Source organism: Nicotiana tabacum, chromosome 5, assembly GCF_000715075.1.
Source record: "Nicotiana tabacum cultivar K326 chromosome 5, ASM71507v2, whole genome shotgun sequence".
In the NCBI taxonomy this organism is placed as follows: Eukaryota; Viridiplantae; Streptophyta; class Magnoliopsida; order Solanales; family Solanaceae; genus Nicotiana; species Nicotiana tabacum.
The window spans coordinates 28,512,691-28,523,258 of record NC_134084.1 but is presented as its reverse complement, the minus strand read 5'-3'; the positions used below and the strand labels follow the sequence as shown (position 1 = coordinate 28,523,258).

The 10,568-nt window shown below is 35.3% G+C and overlaps 1 pseudogene; it reads right to left on the bottom strand.

Annotated features, from left to right (window-relative positions):
• Positions 1-527: 527 nt before the first annotated feature.
• On the bottom strand, positions 528-1,632 carry LOC107798683 (desmethyl-deoxy-podophyllotoxin synthase-like; annotated as a pseudogene).
• Between the last annotated feature and the right edge of the window lie 8,936 nt (positions 1,633-10,568).

The following is a 10,568-nucleotide window of genomic DNA, read 5'->3' as shown; positions in this document are numbered from 1 at the left end:
TTGAACTCAATCTTGAAACTTCATGAGAATTGGGGTATGCACTACTACAATCATCTCAATAATTATTTTTATTTTGGAAAAAAATAAAAATTAAAAGTAAGCGTACTATGAATTATGACTCACCAGTACGGATTTTCCAATCCTGATTACATAATTAGAAGACTGTCGTGCATTGATCCTTCCCTTTGTAGACGATAACTAAGAAAATACTAAATCACAAAGGCAAATTCCATAAAACAAAGATAATATTACATGCACAACCCTCATATAATAAAATTGCAGTTTATTACGCCATCAACCAGCCAGTACATGAGGAGTACAAGTAATTACAAGGAAAAATAAAGAAACCAAAAGAGAAAACACTCAACGACTTATCTTTATTATACTTAACACACTAGGCAACTAATTTTGTGAAAACCAAATCGTATCAGTTAGAGAGTTACGGTCTAATAATTAATCATATGGTGAAGAAATTAAGTACAAGTTGTTTTTCCTTACGACATTAGCACCAAATTTCTCAGTCATATCTAATTCTCTGAATCCATACCATTAGGAAGTTTCCAATCAAAATAGTACAGTAATCTAGCTAGAGTAAGCTCAAGGGCTGCTCAACCAAATGACATTCCCGGACAAGCTAAGCTCTCATCCCGAATCCAAATCCCAAGAGCTCAAAAGGAATTGATACTTCGATATCATTATTGAACCTCTCGGGCTCAAATTTCTCTGGATCATTCCAATATTGAGGGTCCCTTCCCATTGCCCGCATATTCACAAGGGCTACAGTTTTTTTAGGTATGACATACCCATTAACCTCGCACTGCTCTATTGATTCCCTAGGTAAAGACAATGGATGAAGCCTTAGAGTTTCCTAACTACCAATTTTAGATACTTCAGATTTTGAATATCACGTTGATCAACTATTTTTCTTCCTTTCAAGATCTCTCTGACTTCAACATGCACTTTTTTCATGACAGTCGGATTCTTTATTATTTCAGACATGGCCCATTCCAATGCAGTTGCTGATGTCACAATTCCGGCAGCGAACATATCCTGTAGGTGCCCAATTGATAAGCAATTTTAGGGTTCATTTGTAGCCAAATATAATATAATATTAAGAAGAAGAAAAGGTGTAGGGGAAGAGATTGACATGAATATCTAGGTCGTGCTTACCAAGACTATGGCTTTGATGTTATCTCTTGTTATAGGGATCTTAAAATTGTGGCTCTCCTTGGCTTTAAGCCTTAAGAGAAGGTGCAAACGATCTTCTCTATCAATGGGCTCACCGTTATTTCTTTCTATGCTAGCTTCGTGTTCACGAACAATTTCTTCAAGATCGAAGGAGATCATATTCTTGATGCATTTTAACTAGATTTTAATTTGCTTGGATCCTGTGGTGAACTCAAGAAACTTGAGGGACGGGAACAAATCTAAGATATTGAAAATTCCCGCGAGAGTTGCTATTCCTTTTATTGCAAAAATCAATGAGTCCGAATTGTTACAGGCCATTCCAACTGAAGCTTTGCAAATAATAGCACAAGTGAGCGAGTAAAGACATTCACTCATATTGATTGGCGTACCACCTGCAGCTGAGATCTGTATACATCTAACAAAGCTCGAAATTTCTTCCTCCATTAGAGGATAAGTCGAGTGAATCCTTTTCGGACTTAGGAGCTCCAACGTCCAAATTTTGGGTATTTGTCTCCAGCAATCACCATATGGAGCAAAAACCAAGTCTCCACTATTGTACGTAATGGTCTTCGAGACAAGGATCTCCGGCCTATATGCAAACGTGGTATCGCTTGTTTTTATCACTTCTTTCAGCATTTTATAAGATGAGATGATAATAGTTGAACGTTCGCCTAGTTTTAGATGCATTAAAGGTCCATGTTTCTCAGCTAATTCCTTGAGTGCAACATGAAGCAGGAGCTTCTTGCCAGCTGATGTAAGTTTCCAATGAGTGGGAGTTTCCATGGTCCTGGAGGCAAATTGTTTTGCCCTCTTTTGATGAATTAGTCACGTTGTGTGTATATCGTCCCAATGAATAAAAAATTTAAAGAAAATTACATAAATATTCTATTAAAATACTTGTGCTTGTTTGTTTTCTTATGAAAAAAGTTTTTACCAATTTTTCCATTATGTTGAATAATATTTTAACTTCACAAAATACATGTATATATGGTTTTCTATTCATCATAACCTAGGTTTCTTTTTACTTTTTCCCCACGTATAAATGACAAGTGTTTCATATTACTTAGATATTTGCATGAGTTTGTACACAAAAAGTTATATTGCTAAAAATATTTTGTTCTAAAATACTCCGAAAGAAAAAGAAAATTACAGTTGGAACCGTCAATGGTTAGCATTTCATACAAAATTATGAAAGAATAAAAAATATAATTCATAATAAGAAAATTATTTTTTATATTAGATTGAAGTTCCGAAAATATATGTACATTCCAAATAAGTATCACATAAGCATTTCAAGTAATAGTAAAGTAAACATTATTATTGAAATTCGAATATCATTAAATCAAGCATTTCTTAATTTTGATTTACTCAATTCCCGAAAGAGTACCATATATATTAGCTATCATGATGTATATGCATATAATAAGCAATGGAAGAGACTCAATAGCATAAACAACGAAACAAACAAAAATATTGGAGGAACGTATATACCTCATAAGAATTCACAAAATATTTGTCAAAATACCTAGCTTCTTCAGTTGTTGCCTATGCTCAAATCAGAAACCAAAATTGTCTTGTTCTTCCCATCTCAATTTACCGCGAGAGTTATTTAAAAAGGGTAACATATGTGAAACGTAATATCCTTTTCAGATCATCAATTTTTTTATTGTAGAAGGAACACGATCGAGTTGGAAGAATATATTGTGAATAATATCGTGGTGAGCAAGAGAATTCCAATTGAAGAGTGTCTTTTTTGCATTAGAATCTAGAATTCTATTATTAGTTGATTTCCTTTTTATTTACGTCTAAATTTTAGGAATATATACATTTCTTACCTTTTCTGTATTTACCTAGGATTCTAAGAATGTTTCTTCTTAATGTCGGGTACAGTTTCACTGTTTATAAGTTTCATAGCTAATAAATCTACATTTATAAAAAACAAAAGTTAGATATCAAAGTACTAAATATTAGAGAAGTTGACATGAAAAGTTATTACATAGTTAAAATATGGAAAAGATTTATATAAGGTCAAATAACAATCAATTTTAAAAGTCTAAATATTAAGATTTTTTATGTTTCAAATAAGGAATGATTTAATAATAAAAATTTAATAGATTTTAAAGTCATAAATATGAGAAAAATAGTTCAATTGCTATGTCCAATGTGAAAACTAATTTAAATGGCAAAAAAAAAAAATGAACGACAGTTCGCTAAGAGGTTTCGTGATATCAGGTCATGTAATGCATATTTCAGATGATATATAGTAAAATTTTATAGAACATAGTCGATGATGTACATATTCAATTGATTAGAATCAGTAGAGAGTACCTAATGCGAGTGGAGGACATAAAAAGATTTTCATTTCAATAACTTCATTGTTAATGGTGGTAAAGCAGAGTAGCATTGGTTACTATCTTGTATTTGCACATTTTTTATGCGTATCGTCTGTATTTTAGAAGGGAAACTATTTCATATAAATATTATCTGTATTTTACGTAGAGGTAACATAAAATTATTTGATGATAGAACGTAACTCGTAAATCACAACAACAACAACAATAACAACCTATTAAAATCCCGCAAAGTGGGGTCTCGGGAGAGTAATCTGTGCGCAGACCTTACCCTTATTCTGATGGGGCAGAGATGTTGTTTTCGATAAACCCTCGGCTCAGGAAGATGGAAGTAAAACAAGAAGAGACAATTCATCAGTAACGTCAGCAAAACCCATAGAAATTATAATAGAAGCAGAAAAATCATAAAATAGATGACATACAATAATAATACATAGTAATTAGGCAGGGCTATGATAAATAGAAAGAATAGTGTGGATTCAACATTAACACCTAACCATCTAAGATCAACCCTATCAAACCCGCCTCACCCCTGATATGAAGTAGAAAAAGCTCGACTACCCCCTAGCCTACAACCCTAATGTTTAACCTCTAGACTTTCTTATTAAGGGTCACGTCCTCAGAAATCTGCAATCGTGCCATGTCCTAAAATTATTCTAATACCGAAAGGAAAAAAAGCAATTTTTCTTATATCGATAACCTTTTTTGTACTAACTGTACTTGAATTGGGTTAAACGAATTTCTTTTATCTTACATAATATATATGAACAACTTGAGCAGGCAAAGCTATTAGTAATTATACTTATAAAATATAGGCAAAAGTAATCTTGAATTAATAAGAGCTTTAATTGATATGAGTTAAAATACCTAACCTATTTTCTGAATAATCACTTTTGAATTGACAATTTATATGAAACATTGTTTATCAAGACGGAGGTCTATTATAACATAAATCCAAAAACAGACTAAATGTTAGAAAATTTACCTTTAATTACAAGTAAATTTACCTTTAATTACAAGTAAATTTACCTTTGCATACCTTGGCTCAAGAGTTTATGAAAAGAATGTGTCATGTTGGCTTCTTCGACAACGTCAATGACTCTATAAAACTGGTCTTTCCCCCTCAAAAAAATTACCGGATCCTAAATCTAAACATAGAAAAGAACCGAAACCTAAACAAATAAAAAACACGTCAATCAATCTAATTGCCAACAAGTTCTAAACCTATAATGAATCCTAATTAGTTGCAGAATCTTAAACTTTAATAAAGAAAAGTTGCACTCAACAAAAAAAAAAGGTAATAAAACGGCACTTTTTTATTTTTCTTTGAAATTTTGTTTATTACTGTTTGTAATTACAATTTTATCCAGCGTAAAGTTCATTTAGGAGGGATAAAAAAGACGAACAATATTTTAATAGGGGCTTCGTACTTTTAATATAGTATAAATAAATATAAATATATATAGATAGATATATATAGATAGATTTCATAGATAGATATAGATAGACTTCCATATCTTAGGACAAAGAGAAAGATGATCATGAAGAAAGAGACTTCCATATTGGAATAATTGACTTAATAACTCAGAGAGGTTGGTAATGACTACTTTACTTGTGTCTAATTTATCGGCTTCTCGGCAAGATATAAAAGATCCAAGAAATGGGATAGGAAGAAAAGGTAAGTTTGCTTTTTTTTTTGGGGGGGGAGGGGGGTGGGGGGTGGGGGAGGGGGATTGGAGCAGAAAAAAGAAAACAAACACGTCGAACAAATTAAGCAAAGTTACTTTTATTATATATTATGCTTTGGATTATTTTGCATGAGATTCTGATAACCAAAAAAAAGGTATGGATAACCAGAAAGCTCTTGAAACAATAATGCTGTCAATTTGAATTAAAATCTTGAAAAGAAAAATAAAAAATACTAATATCGTGTATTTTCAGGGAACAATTCACTTTTAATATTATTTTACTTTATTTATACAGTTTTTGGCTTGCGCCAGGTCGGATCCTATTTTAATTGAAATATTATTTACTAAACCAGAAAATAAAAATTAAAAAACATGGAATAAGAAAAACTATCGGAAAGTTGTGTTTTTCGGACATTATAATTATTGTGTGAGTTAGAAAAGTTTTATAATTTTTGTGTGAGAAAATATAATTATATTACTTTGATGAAAAAAGTCATAATTATTTGACCATTTATGAAATTTACCCAGAAAATCGAGAACAAAGCCAAGTATAGCTTCAGAATACTTTTACTTTTTTAAATAAAGGCACTATTTATATAGATCTTATATTAACTTGTCATAATAATAATAATAATAATATGTTAAGGATATATTATTGAACCTCAGTATAATAGTATTATTAATATTATTATGAGATATAATAACCTATAACGTCTTAACTTTTAAATAATTAAAATCACAATTTCTTAAAAATAATATCAAACTACATATTTTACCTCCCTAAAAGTAAATAAATAATTAACTTTATCAGTATTATAAGTTAAAATATTACTCCTTCCTAATAAATATAATGTTGCTTGCAAATAGCATAATAATTTCTTTTATGTGTAAAAATAAATTTTTCATGTGTAAAAAAATAACAACAACAACAACAACCCAGTATAGTCTCACTTAGTGGGGTTTGGGGAGGGTAGTGTGTACGCAGACATTACCCCTACCCTGGGGTAGAGAGACTGTTTCCAAATAGACTCCTGACATCCTTCCCTCCAAGAACTTCCCACCTTGCTCTTGGGGAGACTCGAACTCACAACCTCTCGGTTGGAAGTGGGGGTTGCTTACCATCAGAGCAACCCCTCTTGTCATGAAGACTAATAACTAGTGAAGATAAAAATTTAACATATCTATTTAAAGAAGAAATGTTCAAATGATATTCACCCTTATGATGTTCTCATTTACTGATAAATGCATAATATTATGGTTCGTTGTTTGAGTTGCTCTCAATCTTCATATTTTTATAGATGAATTCACTATTCATTTGTTAAAAATTTAAGGGTCAACAATGTTAATTAGGAAATTTGATGCATGGTCTTTTTAGGAATAACTGGGCGAGTCCGAAATATTGAACGTTTGATGTATACAGAGCAACACCTGGCTTGATTGATCGAACATGGCAGGGGAATGACTAGAGATTTACATGATAGACCTCGGCACGGCCCTGTGATGACTGTGGCATTGTCACGCCTCGAATATGACAAGGCATGGTCGGTACCCCGGTGCTATACTCGGCCCGAGCGTACCACTCTATAACTGTAAATTCTGGAGGGTAACCCTCAACTTGGGCCGATGAGGCCATATTCTGAATCATATGAAAATATCGTCTCTCTTATCTGAGGGGTAAACATACCCAAAAGCTCATACATATATATAACTGTGGAGGCTAACGAGGCCGCCATGAACATCTACTGATATACAAACTATAAAGGACTCGTCTACAAGCCTCTAGAGATAACTGAACTGTATCATGGTCGGGATAGGGCCTCGACCTACCCATCAACCCTTTATATATAAAATAGACTCCAAGGTCTAGACCTGGTAACTCCGAGAAAGTGGAGCTTACCAACGAAGCTGATGTTTGACTCTATCTGCTGGGAGGGTCTGTCCAACTGTCAATGAGGACCTGCAGGCATGAAATGCATCGTCCTCGGCAAAAGGGACGTTAGTACGAAATAATGTACCCAATATATAAGGCAATAGAATAACTGAAAGCTGAAACTAAACTGATAATATAATAAATGAAAGTAACTGGGAGTCAAATATAATCTGAAGATATGCTTACCTGCTGGTATTGACTCAACTCTCTCAATATAGTAAGTAAAATAGTTGTCCGGCCTTATAAGGCTCGGTATGTGTAACTGCTCTGCCGTAGTAGGCTCTCTCATAGGCGCTCGACCACACTAGGCCCTGTATCTCGAGCATTTTAGGCTCTCTCATAGGCGCTCGGCCACATTAGACTCAGTATATAACTCACCATCTGATCAGAGGTTGCCCAATGGGGCCTGCCCATCGATTATAGCTCGATGGTAGTGAAAATACTGTAATACTATATATATATATATACTCTCTGCTCTTTTGGCTGAAAAAGACAAAACTAAACTGAATATGAAGTCCGAATAAGGGAGAATGCTGTAACTTATGAGACTAGGAAAATGTACATAAATTCAGGAATATGAACTTCTCTTTATGTCTCGTTATCAAAAACATGTAGTTACTGGATCATGCCAAAATGAAGGAAAGGTTTAGCCTTACCATACCTTAATTCTTTACACAACTCAACTCAATCTACCACAACATAAGGAGATTCAAAATTATTGTTTAGTAAAGTCTAAGTTCGGAACTTAGATTATAACATCATAAAGAAATCAGACAAGGCACTCATCTTACATGAATTTTTTTCCAACTTTGTATTAACTCGTGATACAAAGAAACACATAAACGACGCCTTATAAAAAGGAGTCAAAGGCAACTAACACTCTACCTTGACAATCTGCCTATCTAAGAATTATATAGACAAGTATTTTTAGCTCTCAACCTTATCTTATCTAGTAGTTGACATCCCCAACTACCAAGGAATTCAAATTTCAAAATTCAAACAAGACAATGGCCCACAGCTCCACATAAACATTATTCTGAAAAATAGGAAACTGCCTAAAACTGGCCAACTGCCCAGCATGTGCGTGGCAAATGGGCGCCACCTTCGAATTTTGGTGCCAAAGGCCAACTCATGTCTTCGCGCCAAACCCTTGTGTAGCATGCCTTTGCACACATATCTGCCATTACCGCTTGTCCAGCTACCTTGCATGCGCCCATATGTCTTGCCATGCCCTGTCTTAGCTTGCCTTAGCTTTTCTAGCCTTTCCTATGCTTATGCTGCCCACTGTTTTTACTTTACCATGGCCACACCGATGCCATGGTTTTGTCATGCCTTGACACCTTAGCCATATGTCGTCGTGCCACAGTCCATGCCTATCAACACTTGCCCATGTCGGACAACTTTGTCAACATGATGCCACAGTCATCATAGGGCCGTGTTGAGGTCCATCATGTAAATCCCTCGTCACACCCATGCCATGTTCGATCAATCAAGCTGAGTGGCTAACAAACTTTCCCCACCAGATGAGCTCGTCACCCTCGATGAGGTAGAATCCATATACGCCTTGATTTGATCCTGAAATTGCCATAGAGACGGTTATTTCTCCCAAGTTGCATCACATTCCTGCTTTCCTGTCCATTGAACTAGAAACTCTGTCCGTATGTTTTTTTTGCTTTGACCCAGCATACGGTGATCCAAAATCTTCTCAATAGTCTTCTCAAATTACTTGCGCTCTATTGGAGGAGCACGATTTGGCACCGCCCTTGTTGGATCTTCAGCATCTTCATGGAACTATTTCAGGAAACTCACATGAAAAGTTGGGTGAATTTTGAGACGTTCCGGCAGATTTAGCCGACAAGACACTTCACTCACTTTCTTTACAACTTCTAATGGGCCGTCATACTTTGGAATCATCCCATGATGACGTGTCTTGCTACTGTTTTTCTTCCAAATTTGTGGAGTAAGTTTTAGCAACACCTTGTCACCAACATTGAACTCTAAAGGCCGACTATTTCTGTCAGTGTTCCTTTTCATTCTTTTAGCCACTTTTCGCAAGTTGTCTCGCGCCTCAGCCAGCAACTCATGCTTGTCACGAACATATTTATAAGCAGCAGGACACTTGCCCCCTGATTTCATCTGAGCGACATCCAGTGGTGTGTCAGGCTGTCTTCCCAACACTATCTCAAAAGGACTCATTTCAGTTGCCGATGACTGGTGCAAGTTATAACAAAATTGTGCTCTATCTAGTAATTCAACCCAATTCTTCTAATTTAACAGTCACATAATGCCTCAATTACTCATCAAGCAGATGATTGATACGCTCGGTCTACCCATCGGTTTGTGGGTGATTTGCAGTTGAGAATTTCAAATCAGTCCCAAAGAATTTGAACACAGCAGTCCAAAACCAGCATGCAAATCTCGCATCCAGATCACTCACAATATCCCTTGGAACCCCAAAGTGTTTCACAACATACTTTTAGAATAACTCAGCAGCTACCTCAGAAAAACAAATGGTTGGAGCAGCAACAAAAATCCCATACTTTGAGAACCTTGTCTACCACCACCATAATTGATGTTTTGCCATCAACTTTTGGAAGTTCGCTGATAAATTCCATAGAAACAGAAGCCCACGGACACACCATATTTGGTAAAGGTTGTAACAAACCAGCTTCCTTCTTCTGTCAGTCTTGTCCAGTTGACAAACCAGGAAAGTTTTCACATAGGCCTTAACATCATCTTTCATTTTTAGCCAAAAATAATTCTGATATAGCAATGCCAACATCCTTTCAACACCTGGATGACCAGCCTAAGGAGTATCATGTGTCTCTTTTAAAAGAGAACGACACAACCCAGCACCTTGAGGACCCACAATTCTCCCCCCCTTAAAGTGCAACAGATCATCCTCGATCAAATACCGCTTAACTATCCCGTCTTTCACTTGATCCATCAATTTCACATATAATGGGTCGTTCACAGCATATAACTTGATTATATTCAAAATATCAGATTTAATTCATATAATTGCATAAGTAGCAGCAAATACTTCTTTGTGACTAAGTACATCAGCAACCTGATTTTGTTTTCCAAGTTTGTGCACCCAAAGAAAGTCATATTCAGCTAAGAACTCTTGCCACCGGGCCTGCTTCAGACTGAATTTATGTTGAGTCTTGAAGTATGTATTAGCCACGTTGTCCGTCCGCACTACGAACTTTGTTACCGGCAAGTAGACTCTCCAAACTTGAAGGCAATGAATTACCACAACCAACTCTTTCTCATGATCAGAATAACGTTGCTCCGCAGTGTTCAACTTTCTGCTTTCAAAAGCAACCGGATGATCCTCCTGGACAAGCACACCACTAGCAGCATAATCTGAAGCATTAGTGTGTACTTCAAATGACAAATCAAAATCTG